The sequence below is a fragment of the Vombatus ursinus genome, unplaced genomic scaffold, assembly GCF_900497805.2.
Source record: "Vombatus ursinus unplaced genomic scaffold, bare-nosed wombat genome assembly UNPS02000577.1, whole genome shotgun sequence".
Classification (NCBI taxonomy): domain Eukaryota; kingdom Metazoa; phylum Chordata; class Mammalia; order Diprotodontia; family Vombatidae; genus Vombatus; species Vombatus ursinus.
In genome coordinates, this window is record NW_020940355.1 from 27986732 (window position 1) to 28009869 (window position 23138).

Consider the following 23138-nt stretch of genomic DNA (forward strand, 5'->3'; position numbering starts at 1 on the left):
TTTCTCACTCTGAAACTAAATAAACTGCTGCTTGATTTTGCCAGTCTGCTTCTGACCTGCTTTATTTTCATCTCCCATTACTCACAAGTTAGTGACAAGTCCAGTCCAGACTACATTTAAAATTCTGTTAACAAATTCCATATCTTTCAAGCATTCTCCAGCTTTGAGAATAAGAAACTTGACCATCTGGACTCCTGAATTGTGCATGATAGCTTTTAGAATAGATTTAAAAACTAAATTAAATACATTTAAATCCTATTGGAAGATATGCAGCAAATGTGTTTTAGTCAACTTTCTATACTTTCAATAAATTGTCCTTTTCTTTCATTAAAAAGGAGGGACAGCTAGGTGACAAGAAATGATGCTGGAGAAAAAATGTAAAGGACATCAAAGAAATGTATGATTGGTACAGGTGCCAAGGGCTGAATGCATAGTCAGGAGAGAGATAAACAGCAGCCCATCTCTTCTATTGGTATCCACAAACCGACAAGCAGTTGACAGGAGGAGGAAATTCCTCAGTAGCCAACTTATGAGAGGACATGGTAAGTTGACAAGACAAGATGAGGCAAGACAAGTTGTGATCTGTATTCAACAACTATGGCATCAGTGATTCATTTGAGGATGAGGTCAGAAGATATCCTCACAGATTTGATGAACAGGACATTAGAGAGGATAAACCTGATGGCAAGGATGTACTTTCCTTCATCCTCAAAACCCAATTTCCCAGTTATTAGAGTTACAGATAACTAGAATGAGGGAATTTTGTTGGAACAACCATTATTCAGAACATATCAAAAAGGGTCAGAGCACATTATGGTATGCCCTCTAGTCATATATTACACTTGCCAGTTCTCTATTGGAATCACAAAGTAACAGTAGTCCCTCTGAGTGGGGGAACCAAGGCATTCTGTCAAGGCCCCAGTTGTACCACAAGAACTTAAGATCTAGAGTTCCTTGATGTAGCCTACTGATGTAATGGACATTATTGTTCCCATGTTGCTGATGTCTTATCATACAGTTTGCAATATGATGGAAAGCTCCATTTGGAACCATAATTTTCAGTCTTGGAGAGGCAGGAAGGAAATCTTCATGAAACTAATTACAAGGGAAAAAGTTTTAAGGAGTACCCCACATCCTCTGTTAAAGAATTCTCCAGAATAACCTAGCTCTGAAGGCATTGCTCATTCCCAGACCCTTTATCTGTCGCTCCATGACCCAGACTTCAGCTGGCATTCTAACTAAGGGCAAACTACAGTAGAACTGTGCTTCCAGGATGACCTCCCCTTTCAAGGTTTGATAGACTACCAAGCATTCAAGAACCTTCCATTTCATTTGCTGTCCCTAGAGTTGTCTCAATACCTTGTATCCAATTCATGTACTGACTCCAGATTTTAAGCATGTGACCGGATTTCTTTATTAATCCACTAACCTTTGATTTCTTGGAAAGGCCTCCCTGCCCCAAGTCTTTGAGGTGCCTTGAATTAGTCTCTTTTAGAGACTAGTTTAGTTTAACTCTACAGACCAAGAGCACTCTTTTAGCAAAGTCCCTTTCTCTAGAATACTGCCCCCAATTTTCATCAGCACTCCCCGCCCCACCAATGCTGTTCTTTGAGTCTCAAGTCATATGAGAATTGTCTTTAAGAAATAAGTTGTTATTCAATCATTTTGATCATATCTGACTCTTCATGACCCTATTGGAGGTTTTGTTAGCAGAGATACTAGAGTGGTTTGCCATTCCTTCTCCAGCTCATTTTACAGATGAGAAAACCGAGGCAAAAAGATTAAGTGACTTGCCCTGGGTCATGCAGCTAGTAAGTGTCTGAGGCCAGATTGGAAGGCTCAGGAAGACTCATATTCCTGAGTTCAAGTCCCCAGGTCTGGCACTTTATCCACTTTATCCTATATTATTAGTACTTGGCTAAATTAAATTCTACATTTACTGTTTTAAAACATTGGACTTTCTTAATAAATATACCATGACCTATGGTAAAACCTCATTTTCCCAGCATGGGCAGAAACATATCCTTCAGGTTTGTGAGGTTACTTATGTATCTTTCTTTTACATCCAATATTTATAGCATGATCCAAAGACTATGATTCCCATTGCTAAATGACTGTGTTCAGTGCTGAATGATCACCCTGGGGTTTGTGTTTAGGCTGGAATGAACTCCTCAAGCAGTTTGTTCTGGGTAGGGTCCCACAGCTCTCTGGCAAGGTATAATGGGCTTGAGGTAAATGAGGTTTTTAGGAATTCACTTATTCATCATGGCCTACAGTGCCAATAGGCAGGTAGAAGGAGCTAATAAAGAAGACATTAAGCACTTTATGCCATGTTTCAGTCATAGCAGGATGGCCTCCATGGCAATGTCACCTATAACTGAGGGCTAATAGAGGATGTTTGTAAACTTTCCCAGCTTAGCAATTAGACTAAAATATTGGGTAGGCAGGTCTGCATTACGGGGATGGGCAAGTCATAGGAGGAAGCATTGTCAGTATCCTGAATAGGGACATCTGTCTTCAGCAAAATGGCTTAGAATAGCAGAGTACTAGAACTCAGGAATCAAGATACCCTCATCATCTAGAGCACTACCATAAAGGTTTTATTTTAATAGATGCTACTAATGTATTGAACACTTTCAGGGCACTAAAAGATTAGAGGTACTCATGAATGAATAGGATCCTGGCAAAAATTTCATTTCAAGGTTAGTGAACAAATAGAACTAGAGGGAAAATATGTCTGAGATATCTCTGAATTTTTTTAACTCAAAACAGAGAATTTTATTTCACCAAGTCATCTCAGATTCTCTATCGAAATGGTTCTTGGTAATGGAATCTCTATCCCTGACATGGCCCTAACCACAGCAACCCAGCTCTTGACAATGGAGAATCCCCAGGAGGAGGTGGTCAGGGAAGTTTGGTCCCAGAGAACAGCTCCCAAAGCCCTCCCCTGTAATCAGCTTTCTGTCTTACATTAAAGTGTCCCTTCTTCCCACTTCCCATTCACTAACCAAAGCTCTCCAGGTTATTGAAAACCAAGTCCAATCATCTCCTCTGGCATCTAACCAAAGGAAACAAATCCCTTAATCATTAAAAAAAAAAAAAAATAGTTCCAGGAAGAGGATAGCAAGGCATCTCCCTGAGTGCTGTGGCTGTACTTGGTTAAGAGAATCCCAATGGCCTAGGAAAAATAGAGCTTTTTCCTTCCAATGAAGGATTCACATTAAGGGAAAGAAAGTACCACAGGTGACTGACACAAGAGGTTGTCCCAGTGTTACCCCAGCTGGGAAAGGCTTTTAAAGAGTTTTCCATTTCCGTCTTAGATCTATAATCACAATAACCAAAAGTCTCAAAGGACACATGAGGAACACCATTCTTAGGACACAGGGATGCCTAAATCTCAGTTGATTCCCAGGATTTTGCAAATTCCTCACCACCAAAGAGAAAGGAAAAGAAGAGACACTTTTCTACCCCTGTATGTAATTTTTGAGAGAGAGGAGGAACATAGGGAGGTCACTAAATGTAGGAACAGATGATTCCAATGATAATTTTTTTAAAAATTTAAATGCAATCTTTAAAAAATGGCCATCTCCTTATGATCCTACAGGATCCCAGGCAGAGAAGCTGGTGCCTCAACTGCTCAGCTCTAACAGATCAAACCTGCTGTATACAGGACTTGTCTTCTCATAAACCTAGGGGGAGGTGGATATGGATTTGTAGGAGTTTTGCCTTTTTGTTTGTGTCAAATCCAATCTACTCAATGGCGCTCTTCGGATGAGGAACTATAACTGACTCCATGGGCACAGTATGGTGGAAGACCTGATGGTCCCACCCATAGTCGTGAGGGGAAAGCGGTTGAGCAGGAACCACTTAGCATCTCTCACAAAGTCTCTGTGGGGTCGGCTGCTGAACACTTCTAAAAGGCCAGAGTCAATCATAGCTATGAAACACTCTTCACCGAGGGGTGCCAGGAGGGGAGAACTGTAGAACACCAGCCTTGTGACATTCTGGGAGTACACAGATGAGGGGAGGACAGGGTTCTTGATGTCTATGATGGAGACAGCACCCTTCTTATCACCAAAAGCAAAAACTTTATTCTGCTGAGGATGCTAAGCCAATGAGGTAGAAAGGTAATGAGAGGCAGCTTAGCCAATATGTGGTCCTGGCACCAGATATCCCAAAGTAAAATTCTATTGTCTTCACTGCATGACAGAAACACAGAGTCCTTCTGGAGAGAAACAACAATACAGAAGACTTAGCTAAAGTGAGCTCTATAGTAGCTCCGCACTTTCTCTTGAGCAAGGTCCCAAATTTTTATGTAGAAGTCTTGGCTGCCACTGACAGCCTGCGTGCCAGAAACCAGGACACCAACACTGGTCGCTATGTTATCATGCTCATATATTTGCAGAGCTTGCTGATGATGAGTGTCTGATCCTCATCCAGTTTCCATAGTTCCACGGCACCCGAGTTGAAGGGTACAAGGATTCCCTGGCCCCCCACACAGGCGATCTAATTTTCAACCCCAAACACCAATGACTGCAAAGCAACTCCATGTAAGGAAAAGGCAAAAGAAAAAGGACATGTAGAATATGCCTGCATCTACTTCACACAGTAATTTACGCCCTGTGCTCTTGCTTTCAGATGTGTTTGAGCAGCCACAAACTGTAAAGCATAAAAAAATAGAATTCAGCATATCTTCCATGATACCTGCTGCACTTGTAAAACATTTAGAAGGAGAAAAAAATAATGATTTGTCTGCTCCTGAAAATACAAGCAATGAAGGATTTGGAAAGATCTTTCCAACTCCCATTCTGAATGACAAAGAGGAGATTCAAGAAGACTCAGATGAGATCCTAACAGAATTTGTCTCTAAAAAAGAGTTGGAAAAAGGCAGAATTTCTAAAGAAGAAATGGAAACACTTTCAGTTTCCAAAAGTTATGAAGCAGGGGATCCAAACTGTAGGATTTATGTAAAGAATTTAGCAAAGCAAGTTGAAGAAAATGATCTTAAGTTTATTTTTGGAAGATATGTTGACTTTCCATCACAAACAGAAACGGATCATGTTTGACATACGGTTGATGAAAGAAGGTCCCATGAGAGGCCGAGCTTTTATTGGATTTCCAGATGAAAAGGCTGCAGGTAAAGCTTTAAGAGAAGTTAATGGATATGTACTTTTTGGAAAACCCATGGTGGTACAATTTGCTCGATCTGCTAGACCAAAACAAGATCCCAAGGATGGAAAAAGGAAAAGATAGATGATTGATAAATGTTCCTTTGAATTTGTGAAGGAAGTTTATGATTTTCACATTGATTGACATGATAGTATAATGAATACACTAATAATTTGTATGTCTCAGAGCCCCATTTTCCCAGCACACTCTGGCTTGGGAGTCAGAGACTCACAATACAGCTTGAAGTGATCCATCAACTGACAATAGCTACGTTCTTGTGCTGTACCTATGTGTGTTAAATGAAGCAAATCAAAAACTGTAAGACCTGTTCTCATTACAGAATTCTGATCCTGTACCCCATAAATAATAACCCCCAAGACTTGAAACAAACTTATATGTTCCCACAGGACTTGAGGACACCTGTATTGTCCTGCACTAGTGGACTTGTCATGAGAAACTGCTCCAGCCCTGGGAATGATTGTTTTGTAATCCACCTTCCCCCTCCCTTCCCACTTGTGATTTATGTATATAATCCCTGCCTTTATTGCAGAAAAGGGAGCTCTCTTCAGGAGAACTTCAAAAGTTTGCAAACTGTTCCTCACTCTGAAACTAATTAAATAAACTGCTACTTGATTTTGCCAGTCTTGTTCTGACCTGCTTTATTTTTGTGTCCTGTTACTCACAGGAGAGACTGGTCCTGACTGGATTACATTTAAAATTCTGTTAACATTAATTGGTGGCAGTGGTTTGAAATGGTGGACATGGAGGTAAGGTTGAGCTCTCCAGTGGAACTTTTTTTCTGAAATCCTGCCATACCTCCTCTGGCAAGTTCTAGGCTCAGACTCCCGCTCCATTATTAGCCCCAACCTTTGATTAAGCCTTGAAATACTTCATGGCCCCTTTTGTTGATCCAGATCATTCTGGCAAGGCCTCGGCTTTTAAAAAAAAAAATTTTTTTTCCCAGTACTTGAATGGGCAATTTTTTTTGCATGCATCTGGTTTTTTTATTTTTTTAATTTTTATTTTTTTCTGCATGTGTCAAATTTCATTTGCATAAGAATTGCTTGCACATTTGGTTTTGTGTGCACTGGAACTAGTTGAAATGAACATTTTAATTGTGGGCTTGGCTAGAATTGTGGAATGTTTACTTTTGTAATTTGAGTGGATTGCTAGCACTGAGTGTGAATTACTTGTATTTGTGTTGTCTTATCCTTTACAACTTACTTGTATTTGGTACTGTGTGTACTTAAGTGGTATTATTCTCTTTGAGTGTTCACCTTTAAAAATGAGACAGAAGTGTGGTAAGGGCAAAGAGGCGCTCCTATTAACTCATCCCCAGAACAAACATGTGCCTTTCAAATGTATAAGAAATATGGTCCTGACTATCCCTCATGTTGCCAAGATTGGGTTGATTTTACCAGTGCGACCCCAAAGTGTGCTAGTCCTATTTGGAGCAGCTTTGATAACACCAATTCAGAGTATTTAAATTTGTAGAGTATCTTAAGTATTTAAGTATCATTTAAGTATTTAAGTATCATTACTTGATGTCCATTCAGCACAACAAACCCAACTCTAGGTAGTAGCCAGGGCTTGTGAATTAGGAAGAGTAAAAAGGATCTACACTGATAGCAGATATGCATTTGGGGAGGCACGTGACTTTGGGATGCTATAAAAACATCAGGGCTTGCTCATCTCCTCAGGACAGCCCATTAAAAATCATAAACAGGTTTGCCTCTATTAGGCTGTTTACTGCTTCCCCAGGCCCAAGCAGAGAAAACAGCATTCAGGCCAGTGAAAATGACTTAGCTGATCAAGCAGCTAAAATAGCAGCTTTAACTACTCAAATTCCAGAGCGACTCACTAAGTACAAGTCCCTATAAAACTTTCACTTTGCCCCCGTAGTAAGGCCTAGTTAGCATGTTCATCTCGCCCTGCAGGCCTGCCTAAGGCTTTTAACCTAATAAAAGAAGAAATAGCTACAGGCCGAGAAAAGAATGCTTATCACAAAACAGGAAAAACTCCAAAAAGGAGGTGTTAAAAAGATTTTACTGAGCTAGTCTCTAATTTGAGAATGACAAAACAGCAGACCAGAGACAAAGTGCCACTAATCCGGTTGTCTTTTAATTAGTTTCATTATGAGGAACAGATTTGCAAATTGGGAATTCTCCTGATCAGAATTCTACCTTGCTGAAGTGAAAACAGAAATTATATATGTAAATCCCAATGGGAAGAGATAGGGGAAGGTGGATTACAAATAATTGTTTCCCAGGGCTTGGCAGGTTCTCAAGACAAGCCCACAATTCTGGAATCCTGTGGGAGCAGGGGTCATTACTTGGTGGGTCCACAGTACCAGAGTTCTGTGATGGGAACAGGTTCTACAATCCCTGATTCCCTTCCCTTAAGGTACACAGGCACAAGAATATTGGTAGGGGAGTTTTCACAGGCCTGCTGTCACTGCTTATGAGATGTGTCCCACCTGCCCCAGCACAATGCATCAAAACTTCTGAAACCAGCTCATGGGCAGTTTCCTCTCCCAGACGCACCCTTTGAAACCTAGCAGATCTACTTCATTCAATTGCAACCTGCCTTTGGTTATACATATGCTTTGTTTATGGTCTGTATGTTTCCCAGGTGGGTGGAAGTGTTCCTTTGAATACTGCCACAGCCTCGGGAGTAGCAAAAATTTTCCTAGGAAAAAATCATTCCATCACGGGGAGGGGGGGGTGTTACCTAAAGAAATACATAGTGATGAAGGTGCCCATTTTAGAGGGGCTTCATTAGCAAGCTGCTTTCATCCTGGCCAATTACTTGGCATTTCCATTGTGCCTATCACCCTCAGTCATCAGGAATGCTTGAAAGAGTTGATGGAATACTTAAAACCTCCCTTGCTAAATACTCTGAGGAGCTAGGTATCCCCTGGCCCAAAACCCTTCCTTTAACCCTGCTAGACCTTATATCTAAACCATTTGGTTCCCAATGAGTTAGTAACAGGATGCCCAATGCCTCTGTACCCGTGAGTGGGAAGCATAACAACCAAAGGTCTCATTCAGTAATGTATTGGGTTGGCTCAGGAAATATGTGAGATAAGTTGATAAGTCTTAGAGTCGCATTCTTTAGAAATTCCAACTGAGAGCCCCTGATCCAACCCAGTGACTGGGTCTACTGGAAACACCGTCTCTGGAAACACTCTTAAGAGCCACAATAAAAAGGTCCCTTTGAAGTCCTGCTTACCACCCCTGCGGCTGCCAAATTCCAGGGAGTAGAGCTCTGGATCTACAAGCCACATCCCAAAAGGGCAGTACCACTCACTTGGATTGCAGAACCCATAGGTGACCTGACCATGAAAATCAAATGGGGTCTGAAGCAGCCAACATCTGAGGTAGCCTGCTGTTCCCAAGACCCACAGGCTGAAAAGACGATGACATCTGAGGCAGACCACTGACCTAACTAGATGTCGTGGGCTGAGGTTTGTAGTTACTCTCTCCATAAACTAAGCCTTTCATGGAAGTAGCAGGGTTTTTTTCTTCCCTAAATGCCTAAAGGTATTCAAGCCCTAAGTTGCTATTTGAACGTTAAAAATTCCTGGGACTGTAATTTGTTTTGAGTTTTGATTACTGGGATGGTTGTTTGAATTGCCATAAAGTCAATAATAGAAAATGGAATGTGCAACAGTCTGAGGACTGCTAAGGTGGATGTCTGTGCCTAGGAAAGGTTGTGGGGACAACCTAAGACTCGGCCTAGGTAGGATCCTCCTAACTATTTCCTCATTGTGCTATTTCCTTTCTGGACAAGGAAAATTCCCCACCTGGTTAATTCTGAGCCTTGTCTTTAACACTCAGTAACTACATAATTGGCTGTCAGACATGACTCATGCCTGAAATTAAACAGAGCTAAGGGAGTTTTCCCCTAGTTATATGATAACTATAGCCTTCCTTTTGTAGCAAATTTCTATAATCATGCTTCAGATGAATGTTCCTCAGCCATCAAGAGTCATTCCAACCTTTTTAGTCAAAAGGAGGGAATGTGAAGGAAATTTATTAGTATATTCATTATACATATCATATGATCAATATGAATATCACAAATTTCCAATGATAATTTTTTTTAAATTTAAATATAACCTAAAAAAAAGATGGCCATCTCCTTATGACCCTACAGGATCCCAGTTCAGGTTTTCAGATGTTTTCTAGCTGGTTGTCTGTATTTCTACTTGGATTAGAATACTCAAGTAAAAATTCCTATTGCTAGGAGCTGTAGAAACCTGACAATCCATATTTATGTAAAGTAAACTTGGAATTCACTTTGCCTTTTTATGTTAGGTATTTAGGACAGTACCTAACAAGTAGCGGGTGTCCAAGTACTTGTTGTATGATTTAAAAAAAAATCTTTGTGGGCAAGAAAATCATAACCCAGTGAATTAGTCTACTTCTTGCTATTTCAATAGCTCACTTAGATTTAAGGAATGCCCAGCTTACCATCATTGCTGGGATTTATAACACCCACTGTCACCCAAAGAAAATGCTTGTTCACCCAAAGAAAATGCTTGTTAGTCTCAAGGTCACTTTTTTCTAGCAGTTGACAAAGACCTTAGGGATCACCTAATCCAGCCTCTCAGGTAATACAAGAAACTTTAGTACAATGATGGGCAGCTTAAGACTTCAAACGGCAGCCTGTTATTAGGCAGCTCTCACTGATAAATTCTGCTTTCTTAAGGACTTCAAATCCGCTTTTCTCTAGCTTCTCACCCCTGGTCCCATTCTGTCCTCTTGGAATACAAGCAGATTGACTTGCAGGTCGTCACGTAAGACCTCTTCATCTTAGGGAGGCAGTGACCACACACTGTAAGTCTTTTCTTCCTTTCAGCCACTCTTTGGAGGGCATAAAAATTATCTTGCCTGAAATCCCCATCCAAGCTCGAGGATATTCTCAGCGTCCCCAACAGAGGGGTTAGTTTTATACCAAACAAAGGCTGGAAGCTCAAGATTGATTATAGATAATAGTTTAACCAACTGGGTTACTTGCAATGGGGCCAGTATGGGGTGGCTGCCAGATTAAATAGTCTCAATAATGAATTGATCCCCTGGAAGACCCCAGTAAAAATCAAGTGATAATTATAGAAATCAGACAAAGGAAGGCGGAACTATAGAGTGCTTCACTGTGAATTGCTGGATATTTTAAGTTTTCTGCTTAGTAATTGGTCATTTCTGAGCTTGGGTACTAAGCCAGGGCTGTTGGGTAAATGCCCAAACACAGGGTTGAGTACTGATCATGAACTGGTCATTGTTAAATGTTTAAAATTAGAATTGAACAAATGGAAACTAATGACTCTATGAGAGAGCAAGAATCAGTCAAACAGAAACAAAAAAAATGAAAAAACAGATGAAAATGTAAAATACCTCATGGGTAAAACAACTGACCTGGAAAATCAATCCGGGAGAGACAATTTAAAAAATATAGGCCTACCTGAAAATCATGATGAAAATGCCAAGGAATATAATAGCTAAATTCCAAAATTACCAGATTAAAGAGAAATTACTGCAAGCAGCCAGAAAGAAACAATTTAAATATCACGGAACCACAATCAGGATTACACAGGATCTTGTGGCCTCTACATTAAAAGACCATAGGGCGTGGAACATGATATTCCATAAGGCAAAGGAGCTTGGAATGCAGCCAAGGATTAACTACCCAGCAAAAATGAGCATGATTTTTCAGGGAAGGAGATGGATATTCAACAAAATAGGGGACTTCCAAACCTTCCTGATAAAAAGACCAGAGCTCAACAAAAAATTTGATCTTCAAGTACAAGATTCAAGAGAGATATAAAAAGGTAAATGGGACAGAAGGATACAATATGTTGTTAATAAGGACAAAATGTTTACATCCCTACAAGGGAAGATGACACTTGCAACTCTTGAGAACTGTGCTGTTATTATACCATGTTAAAGGAGTATACATAAAGGGGGTGGATATAAGTTGACTTTGATGTAATGATAAAAAAAAATTTAATCAAGTGGGTTAAATGGATCCAAGTAAGTGGATTAGTCTGAGCTAAGAAAATGTACTGAGAAAGGAAGAGGCAGACAAGGGTAAATTACATTACAGGAAAAGACACAAAAACCTATTAGAGCAGAGGTAAAGAAGGGAGGGGGATGAGCATTGTTTAAACCTTACTCTCATTAGATTTGGCTCAAGAAGAGAATAACATAATCAGTTAGGCATAGAAATCTAACTTGCACTACAAGCAATAGGAAGGAAAAGGGGAAAGAAAAGGGAGGGGGGACAGAAGGGAGGGAAGAAGCGTAAGGGTAAAGGGGAAGAAAAGGGAAAGGGATAACAGAAGGGAGGTGGGACTGAAGGAGGCGGTAGTCAAAAGCATAACACTAGTGAGGGGGGGAAAGGAGAAAGGAGAAAGAAAAGCATAAACGGGGGGGAAAAAGGATGGAGAAAAAGACACAGATAGTAATCATAACTGTGAATGTGAATGGGATGAACTCTCCCATAAAACAAAGCGAATAGCAGAGTGGATTAAAAACCATAATCCTACAATATGTTGTTTACAGGAAACACATTTGAAAAAGAGTGACACATACAGGGTAAAGGTAAAAGGCTGGAGCAAAATATATTATGCTTCAGCTAAAGTAAAAAAGCAGGGGTAGCAATCCTGATCTCAGACAAAGCAAAAGCAAAAAATAGATCTTATCAAAAGAGATAAGGAAGGAAACTACATCCTGCTAAAAGGCACCATAGACAATGAAGTAATATTACTAAACATATATGCACCAAATGGTATAGCATCCAGATTCTTAGAGGAGAAGTTCAGGGAGTTACAGGAAGAAATAGACAGCAAAACTATACGAGTTGGGGACCTCAACCTCCCCCTCTATGAACTAGATAAATCTAACCACAAAATAAACAAGAAAGAAGTTAAGGAGGTAAATAGAACATTAGAAAAGTTAGGTATGATAGACCTCTGGAGAAAACTGAATAGAGATAGAAAGGAATATACTTTTTTCTCGGCGGTACATGGCATATACACAAAAATTGACCATATACTAGGGCATAAAAACCTCACAATCCAATGCAGAAAGGCAGAAATATTAAATGCATCCTTTTCAGATCATGATACAATAAAAATTATATGTAATAAAGGGCCATGGAAAGATAGACTAAAAAATAATTGGAAACTAAATAATTTAATCCTAAAAAATGATTGGGTCAAAGAACAAATCATAGAAACAATCAATAATTTCATTCAAGAGAATGACAATAATGAGACAACATACCAAAACTTATGGGATGCAGCAAAAGCAATTCTTAGGGGAAATTTTATATCTCTAAATGCTTACATAAATAAAATAGAAAAAGAGGAGATTAATAAATTGGGCATACAATTAAAAAAACTAGAAAAAGAACAAATTAAAAATCCTCAATTAAACACCAAATTAGAAATATAGAAAACCAAAGGAAAAATTAAGAAAATTGAAATTAAGAAAACTATTGAACTAATAAATAAAACTAAGAGCTGGTTTTATGAAAAAAAACAATAAAATAGATAAACCTTTAGTTAACCTAATTAAGAAAAGAAAGAGGAAAACCAAATTACTAGTATCAAGAATGAAAAGGGTGAAACTACCACCAAGGAAGAGGAAATCAAAACAACAATTAGGAATTATTTTGCCCAACTATATGCCAACAAATTTGACAATCTTAGTGAAATGGATACATATTTACAAAAATATAAATTGCCCAGATTAACAGAAGAGGAAGTAAAATACTTAAATAACCCCATCTCAGAAAAAGAAATTGAAGAAGCCAATGATGAACTCCCTAGGAAAAAATCTCCAGAGTCAGATGGATTTACATGTGAATTCTATCAAACATTTAAAGAACAATTAATTCCAATACTATATAGACTATTTGGTAAAATAGATGAAGAAGGAATCTTACCAAATTCTTTTTATGATACAAATATGGTACTGATACCTAAACCAGGAAGAGTCAAGACAGAGAAAGAAAATTATAGACCAATTTCTCTAATGAATATAGATGCAAAAATTTTAAACAAAATATTAGCAAATAGATTACAGCAACTTATCACAAGAATAATACACTACGACCAGGTAGGATTTATACCAGGAATGCAGGGCTGGTTCAATATAAGGAAAACTATCAGCATAATTCATCATATCAACACCAAAACTAACAGAAACCACATGATCATCTCAATAGATGCAGAAAAAACTTTTGACAAAATACAACACCCATTCCTATTAAAAACACTAAAAAGCGTAGGTATAAATGGAGTCTTCCTTAAAATAATAAATAGCATCTATCTAAAACCTTCAGCAAGCATAATATGTAATGGGAACAAGCTAGAAGCATTTCCAATAAGATTGGGGGTGAAACAAGGATGTCCATTATCACCACTGTTATTCAACATCGTACTGAAAATGTTAGCTTTAGCAATAAGAGAAGAAAAAACATTGAAGGTATCAGAATAGGCAAAGAAGAAACAAAGCTATCACTCTTTGCAGATGACATGATGTTATACTTAGAGAATCCCAGAGAATCAAGTAAAAAACTACTTGAAATAATAAACAACTTCAGCAAAGTTGCAGGCTATAAAATAAACCCACATAAATCATCGGCATTTCTTTATATTACCAACAAAACCCAACAGCAAGAGATAGAAAGAGAAATTCCATTTAAACTTACTGTAGACATAAAATATTTAGGAGTCTACCTCCCGAAACAAACCCAGGAACTCTATGAACACAATTACAAAACACTTTTCACGCAAATAAAGTCAGATCTAAATAACTGGAAAAACATCAGTTGCTCATGGGTAGGCCAAGCTAATATAATAAAAATGACAATTCTACCTAAGCTAATTTACTTATTCAGTGCCATACCAATCAAACTACCAAAAAATTATTTTATAGAGTTAGAAAAAATAATAACAAGATTCATTTGGAAGAACAAAAGGTCCAGAATATCAAGAGAACTAATGAAAAGAAATGCAGGGGAAGGTGGCCTAGCCATTCCAGATCTTAAATTGTACTATAAAGCAGCAATCATCAAAACTGCTTGGTACTGGCTAAGAAATAGAGTGGTGGATCAGTGGAATAGGTTAAATATGCAAGACACAGTAGTCAATGACTATAGTAATCTATTATTTGATAAACCCAAAGACCCCAGCTTCTGGGATAAGAACCCACTCTTTGAAAAAAACTGCTGGGAAAACTGGAAAAGGGTATGGCAGAAACTAGGTATAGACCAAAATCTCACACCATATGCCAAAATAAAGTCAAAATGGGTACATGATTTAGATATAAAGGCTGATACTATAAGCAAACTGGGAGAGCAAGGAATAGTTTAACTGTCAGATCTATGGAGAACAGAAGAATTCATGACCAAACAGGAGATAGAGAACATTACGAAAAGCAAAAAAGATAATTTTGATTACATTAAATTGAAAAGTTTTTGCACAAAAAAAGCCAATGCAACTAAGATTAGAAAGAAGGTAGAAAATCGGGAAAGAATTTTTATAACCAGTCTCTTTGATAAGGGCCTCATTTCTAAAATATATAGAGAATTCAGTCAAATTTATAAGAATACAAGCCATTCTCCAATTGATAAATGGTCAAAGGATATGAACAGACAGTTCTCAGATGAAGAAATTAAAGCCATCTATAATCATATGAAAAAATGCTCTAAATCACTATTGATTAGAGAAATGAAAATCAAAACAACTCTGAGGTACCACATCACACCGATTAGAATGGCCAACATGACAAAACAGGAAAATGATAAATGTTGGAGAAGATGTAGGAAAATTGGAACAATAATGCATTGTTGGTGGAGTTGTGAAATGATCCAACCATTTTGGAGAGCAATTTGGCACTATGCCCAAAGGACTATAAAAATGTGCATACCCTTTGACCCAGCAATAGCACTTCTAGGGCTATATCCCAAGGAGATCACACAAATGGGAAAAAGACCTACATGTACAAAAATATTCATAGCAGCTCTTTTTGTGGTGGCAAAGAATTGGAAATTGAGAGGATGCCCATCAATTGGGGAATGGCTGAGCAAGTTGTGGTACATGAATGTGATGGAATACTATTGTGCTATAAGAAATGATGAACAGGCTGACTTCAGAAAAACCTGGAAAGATTTGTATGGTCTGATGCTGAGTGAAGTGAACAGAACCAAGAGAATGTTGTACACAATAACAGCCACATTGTGTGATGACTAATATTGATAAACTTAACCCTTCCTGGCAATACAAGGATCTAAGACACCTCCAGAGGCCCTGTGATGGAAAATGCTATACACATCCAAAGAAAGAACTATGGAAGTCGAATTACTATTTTTTTTCTCTCCTGTTGAGTTTTGTTTCCTCTTTCTGATGGTTCCTCCTATTGGTTTTACTTTTTACTTACAACATCACTAATGTGAAAATATGTTTAATATGAATGTAAATGTATAGCCTATATCAGATTGTACGCTGTCTTGGGGAGGTTAGTGGGGAGGAAGGGGGAGAAAAATTTTAAACTCAAAAGCATATGGAAGTGATTACTGATAAATCAAAATAAATTAATAAAAAAAAGGACATACTATGGGCAAACAATTGGCTAATAATTAAGTAGAACAGGTGTTTGAATCTCAATTCTGTTTCCAAACCAAAATCCTTTCATCATTCCTACAATACCTCCTGGAATTTTTTTTAAAGAAGAAAAGAAATCTTTTGTGTGAAAAATGAGAGAAAGGACTTTAAACATCCCTAACTAGAGCAGTTAATATTTAAATCAGAAAAATACCTTAAGAAAACTTTCCAACAGAGAAAGAAGAATTTATTTTCCTTCCTCAAGAGAAGGGCATTCCCCAATTGATAAATGGTCAAAGGGTATGAACAAGCAGTTCTCAGATGAATAAATTAAAGCCATCTATAATCATATGAAAAAATGCTCTAAATCACTATTGATTAGAGAAATGCAAATCAAAACAACTCTGAGGTAACATCACACCTATCAGATTGACATAGCAGCTCTTTTTGTGGTGGCAAAGAATTGGAAATTGAGAGGGTGCCCATCAATTGGAGAATGGCTGAGCAAGTTGTGGTATATGAATGTAATGGAATACAATTGTGCTATAAGAAATGATGAGCAAGCAGGGTCCTTGAAGGAACAGTCTTGATATCACCATTATCACCTTTTCTCTTTCATAGCAAATTTCTAAAAGGCTAGGTAATTTGTAAAACTTCACGTTTGATGAATATTGCTGTTACAAATTTCAACACCTGAGTTACTCCCATTGGATACAAGAATGAAAGCTCTTAGGATTTTAGATTTTACTGTTCTGAATTTGTGGGCACTATTATTTAGAAATTCTTGTATAAGTTTAGGTCCTTAAAGTATCTCATTCTTTCTGGGTGACTTCAGGAAACTATATTCTCAACTGGGGAACAGGACAATTGGGACAAAAATGTGATTGCAACGATCCCTATAGCTGACTTTCAAAAGTTCCTTCTAAGAAGAATGATAAAGCTCCCACCCCCACTCCCCCATTGACTCAGAAGAGACCCTTTGGCAAAAGCAGGTGAGGGGTTGACACCTGAAGCTTCAGTCCTGACTTCCCATCAGGCACTGGGCTCAGTGGCAAAAGCACAGTGTGGGGTCGAAGCCTCAGCCCTGACTTCCCATCAGGCATCGCGCCTGTAGGGAAAGCACAGTGAGGGGTTAACACCTGAAGCCTCAGCCCTGACTTCCCATCAGGCATTGCACCGCGCCTGTTGCTCTCCGGCAGCAGTGGTGTAGTCTATAAGCCTGAGGAGCTCCCGTTCTTCTCCTGGGCCCTGTGGTGACTGTGGATAGGGTTCGGTGGGAGCGAAGCTGCCATGGGCTCCTCACAGAAGGAGTCGGTGGAGAGTGCCGAGGCGGGGACAGCGGGGAGCTCAGGCCTGGGAGCTGCGGAGTCTCCACAGCACCGCGAGTACGAGAAGCCCACGCATCGCGGCGTTGGGCCCCGAGATCGGCGCAAGCGCAGCCGAGAGCGCGGGGCCGATACGGGGAGTAGTAGCCTCCTGGGCGAAATCGAGGCCCGCGGCGGGTGCGCGCACGGACTCGATCGCGGCCAGGCCGAGCCTGTGGAGCCCAAAGTTGAAACGGCCTCCAAAACTGCCACCAGCTCCAAGACCAGCTCTGGACATGACTCATCTGTACGCATCAAGGAGGCCAATAAACGCCAGGCAGGGTTGGGCCTCAAACCTTTGGAGCTCAGTGCTGCTGAGAAGGAGACAGGCAGAGTGCTTCTCAGTCCAATGTTGGATTGGGTGGTTGGAGATCCCTCCGTGCCGCGCAGCCCAGCACGTGGCTGGGAGAAGGATAGCCTCCAATGGGAGATCTCTCGAACGGCAGCTGGTAGAGGACCAGAAGCTTCTGGGGGGAAGTAAAAGGAATTTCAAACGTATCGAACTTGCCAAAAAAAGAACAAGAAGCATACTTTGAAAGATGTGGCTACAAGGTGCAACCAAAAGAGAAGGATTAGAAATCATTAATTTCATGCCATCCAGTAGTAGAACCAGAACCTACAGAGGAAAAGTTGCCCATGACTCTTTAAGGCAAGAGATCAAATGGCATTTGAGAGAAAGAGGAGAACCTGTTAGATTATTTGGAGAAACTGATTATGAGGCATTTCAGCATTTAAGAAAAATAGAGATTCTCATGCCTGAGGTTAACAAGGGTTTGAGGAATGACTTGAAGGCAGCTTTAGATAAGATTGAGCAACAGCACTTTAAGGAAATTGTTGGTGCTCAAGAACCAAGAGAAGACACACAGAATGATCTGAAAATCCATAAAGAAAACACCACTATTGAAGAATTAAAAGCACTGGGAGAGCCCTTAGGAAGGGGGGATGATCATAAAGACAAGGATATCCTAACCAAATTCTATAAGTTTCTCCTTGGAGTTTGGACCAAAGAACTCCATGCCAGAGAAGATCACGTAAAATGAAGTGTGCATGGCAAACTGAACTGTGCCACTCAGAAATAGACAGAATCATATATGAGGCCACTTTTCAGAAAACTGCAAAACAGGACTCTTCCTGCTGATATTAAAGAATCAATAACAGACATGTGAATATGTGAAGAGATAATATGTGAAGGCCAATGATGCTTATCTTCAGAAGGCCATTGGAAATGCTCCTCGGCCATTTGGAGTCACTATGGTTGGGATCCATGCCAGAACTGGTCAGGGAAAGATTTTTTCCAAGCAAGTTGCACATGTTCTAAATGATGAGACACAACGAAAATACATTCAGGGTTTGAAAAGATTGATGACCATTTGCCAGAAGCACTTCTCAACACACCCATCAAAATGTGTGGAGTACAAGGCGCTATGACAGCTGTTTTCTGTGGAGCTGTAGCACAATAAGAAACTTAAGCCTGTGGCCTTCTGGGGAACTGCTACCAGAAATGAAGGGGAGAGAAAGAATCAAGTTTGGCGTAGCAGCTCTTTCTACCTAATGAATTTCTTTGTTTGTTTCAAAATTTGTTTGCTTCTTGCATCAGATATGACAGCAAACTATTGATTGTTTGTTGTATGATGTTTTGACTTTCCATAATCCCAAAATCAAAATCAAGCACCAAAACTTATTTCCCCATAGTTTAAGCACACAGACAACAATCATGGAGGGATTCCTACTGGACTTTTTCCTATCCTGTGCAAGTAGCTGGTAAATGATTAGAAAGAAACATTTGAGGTTGACTTGTCATTATTTTTGTAAAATATGATACTGTTCATGCTGCAATTATATTTATATTTATGGGAAAAACTTTTTGCTTCTTCAATAACTACCTAAAAATTTAGCATCCCTTGGTGACAAAAAAAGAGGAGGCATGTACCAAGGAAAGAGCCATTGTGAAAGTATACTGATTAAAGTGATTTGCCCACTCCCCCCTAAATCAAAAGGGGAGAAATTGAGCAAATTGAGGGGATTAGTATAGCAAGTGAAAATTGAGCAAACCATGCTAACTCCATCTTGTGACTCAGTTCTGGAGCTAGCTTAGAAGCTGGACTAGACCCATCATTGACGAAAAACTGTCTTGTTAGAAAAGCTTATTATATCATTTGAACCTAGCCCTTTGTGGTTGGAAAATTCAACCATCTCTACATGCTCTTTAGAGACCCTTATCCAAGGACCTAGATAATGCTGACCAGAAACCATAGTCAGATCCAAAAGATTGAAGAAGACTAAGCAGCCCCCGGAAGAAGAATCTTCCAAGAAGGACTTTATTCCATCCAAACCTGCTGTAGGAATCATGTACTCACCTCATGAGGGTAGGAGTATTGTGGAGAAGACCAATAGCTTTGTATTCTCAAATGTCCATGAATTTGAATTTAGGGTTGTTGATTTCATTTGGAAAAGAGTGAACTTCAATTTTCTTAATCCTAATAAGTACCATGCCTACTTCTGACCAGTCAGCAAGTTCAAGGAGGGGGAGGTACAGAAGTCCTAGGCTGTCATCCCCAAGGTCATATAGCAGAAGCAACAGGCTCCCAGAATCAGCTGCCCCAGAAGGGCCAAGCCTAGGTAGATCCTAAAGATCACCTGTACCCAAGGAGCCCCCTCCAGAGTTCAAGTTCATCACAGACCCCTTCACCCCTAACCTTCAACCTGGATATGGTGAAGCTGACCACTCAGTTTGTAGCCTGCAAAGGGCACCATTTCCTCATCCAGCTCATGCAGAAGGAGCAGAAGAGTGACAGTTTCACTTCCTGTATCCCCAACATGATCTCTTCAACTACTTCACCTGCTGGAGCAGGATATCAAGATTCTGATTTCACCCAAAGGCTTAGTCGTGAAACTCAAGAAAGAGGCAGAAAACCCCAGAGAAGTTTGGGATCTGTTTCTGAGTAGTACACCAAGTAGCTAAACTGCTAGCTTGTTGTTTATTGACTCCTTGGAGTTGGCCTGGAGGTGTCTACACTTCACTCTGGAACCTCCTGGAGGTCAAGTCTTTCCTGGAATCCTCTCAAGCTGTTGTAGGAAGTGTAGCAGGATTTTTACTGAGCCAGTCTCTAACCTGAGAATGCTCTAACTGCACAAAGCAGGCCTAGAGACGGGAGTGCTAGCAATCAAGCAGTTTAATCAGTTTCAGAGTGAGGAATGTTCTCTTAGCTCAAGGAAAAGCACAGGTTATATATTTAAATCACGTTTGGGGAAGGAGTTGAGAAGGTGGATTCCAATCATTTAGTGGTTTCTCACGAGAAACCCTTTAAGTCCCACAATACAACAATTCTGGAGTCAAGTCTTTGGGGGTTGTGACCACCTCCCCTACAGAACAGAACCAGAGTTCTGTGATGGGAACAGGTTCTTCAATATTTGATTTGCTTCACTTAAGGTCCAGTGATTGTGAGCGTTGTCAGAGTTTTGATTAATCAGTTTAAGCTGCATTGTGAGCTCTGATTCCCAAGCCAGAGTCAGCTCTTGAGAAAACTAAATTATTGGCATATTCATTACATATGTCATATCAATTAATATGAAAATTATAAATTCCTTCACAGAGGACTACTGCTTTACTCCAACTTTTGTTTATTTCTGCTGCTCTACATTCATTCTGAGTCAATGTACCACGTTTTTGTGGGTATGGAGGAAAACTGGAGAGCCTAAAGTTTTCTAACCTACTCTGCCATCTTCCCCTAAAACAGTTTCAAAGTTAATCGGCTCGATTTTCATATCCTTCTCTTTGCAGAGACTTTTCCCCATTTCTGTCCTGCATACTGCAAACGGTCACTAAGTAAATGTTATATGCAAATGGTATCTTAAGTATTATCTATAGCATGTAACTGCCCTTGTGCCACATGAACTATAAGGCTTATTTTTGTCCTTTTATTTAAATTTTGCAGGTGATTAATTCTATCTTCTCTTGACTTCTGTTCCAACTGTGTCCAAATGTGTGTCATTTTTTATTCAGATTTATAACACAGCACAATATCTCTCAAGAAAATAATAATCTTAACTATTCACTGCTTTTATTCCTAAAGTAGTTGAACAGTATCATTTTAGCCCTTAACCAATTAGTGAAATTGCCAATGAGTTCTCAACACTCTTGTCTCTAAGTACTTCTAACATCTAGTTTTTCTATTGGTGTGAAAGTTAGACTCAGTGCTTCCAATGACTTAGACTAGGCAAAATGTCTCTTGGATTGATCTAACTTGGCTCTGTGGATAAGAATACAATCTGAAAACTGGGTAAAGGATCCCTCCCTCATAAAAAAAAAAGTCTGAAACTAATGAATCTAATGATGGAATACACCTTACTCTGATCCATCTGATCCAGTTTGTTGACTAGTCATTGCTTTTAAAATTGTCTGTGCTTGTTTTTAAATAAAATTCTGGCACTGGCCCTGGAGTCAGGAGGTCATGAGTTCAAATCTGGCTTCAGATACTTGACACTTACTAGCTGTGTGATCCTGGAAAAGTCATTTAGCCCCAATTGCCTTGCCTAAATAAATATGAATGAATAAATAAATAAAATTCTCTCTACTCCTACTGGACCCAAGGGACAATTGTAAAGGCATTGAATTAAAAAAACAAAACAAAACTGATGGCCATCTTCCACTTGATTTGAATCTTTGTGGACAACTACTACCTGTAGTCAGGGGCAGTTGTTTGATTTGATTACATTCTCATTGCCAAATTCCCCCTCTATAGTACCATTCAAGTAAGTGGCGAGGTCCTCTGACCTAGAGGCAAGCTGAATGCTTTTCTTCACCATATCTCTAAGGAAATAATGAGAAAATGAATCCAGATCCATTGAGGCAAGTAACTTCATCCCATGAATCACATGTCCAATGGTAGCAAATTCATTCCTTTTTATGTAGAAGTACAGGGGTTCATTGTTGTCTCTCTCTCTCTCTCTCTTTTTTTTTTTTTGGCTAGGCAATGGGGTTAAGTGACTTGCCCAGGGTAACACAGCTAGTAAGTGTCAAGTGTCTGAGGCCAAATTTGAACTCAGGTCCTCCTGACTCCAGGGCCAGTGCTCTATGCACTGTACCACCTAGCTGCCCCGATTGTTGTCAAGACACTGTAAAACAAATCCAAAAGAATGAAAAAATAGAAGAGAATGTAAAATATCTCATTGGAAAAACAACTGACCTGGAAAATAGATCCAGGACAGAGAATTTAAAAATTATTTGGACTACTGAAAGCCATGATCAAAAAACAGCCTAGACATCATCTTTCAAGAAATTATCACGGAAAACTGCCCCAATATTCTAGAACCAGAAGGCAAAATAGAAATGGAAAGAATCCACCAATCACCTCCTGAAAGAGATCCCCAAATGAAAACTCCTAGGAATATTGTAGCCAAAGTCCAGAGTTCCCAGGTCAAGGAGAAAATATTGCAAGCAGCCAGAAAGAAACAATTCAAGTATTGTGGAAATACTATCAGGATAACACGAGATTTAGCAGCTTCTCTACATTAAGGGACAAGAAGGCATGGAACATGATATTCCAGAGGGCAAAGGAGATAGGATTACAACCAAGAATCACCTACCCAGCAAAACTGAGTATAATCCTTCAGGGTAAAAAATGGTCATTCAGTGAAATAGGGGACTTTCAAGCATTCTTGATGAAAAGACCAGAGCTGAATAGAAAATTTTCAAATAGAAGACTTTCAAATACAAGACTCAAGTGAAACATGAAGAGGTAAACAGGATAGAGAAATCATAAGAGACTTATTAAAGTTGAACTGTTTACACTCCTGCATAGAAAGAAGATATTTGTCACTCATGAGTCCTTTGTCAGTATTAGGGTAGTGGGAGGGAAAAAATTATATGTTTGTATAGATAGATAGAGGGCACAAGGTGAGCTGAAGATGAGGTGATATCTGGAAAATAAAATTAAGGGGTAAGAGAGGATTATACTGGGAGAAGGAGAAAGGGAGAGGTAGAATGGGGTAAA

At 39.4% G+C, this 23138-nt stretch overlaps 2 pseudogenes; one reads left to right on the forward strand and one right to left on the reverse strand.

Moving 5' to 3' along the window:
* Positions 1-3750: 3750 nt before the first annotated feature.
* On the reverse strand, positions 3751-17383 carry LOC114048988 (annotated as a pseudogene).
* Positions 17382-18573, forward strand: LOC114049080 (annotated as a pseudogene).
* Positions 18574-23138: the final 4565 nt, after the last annotated feature.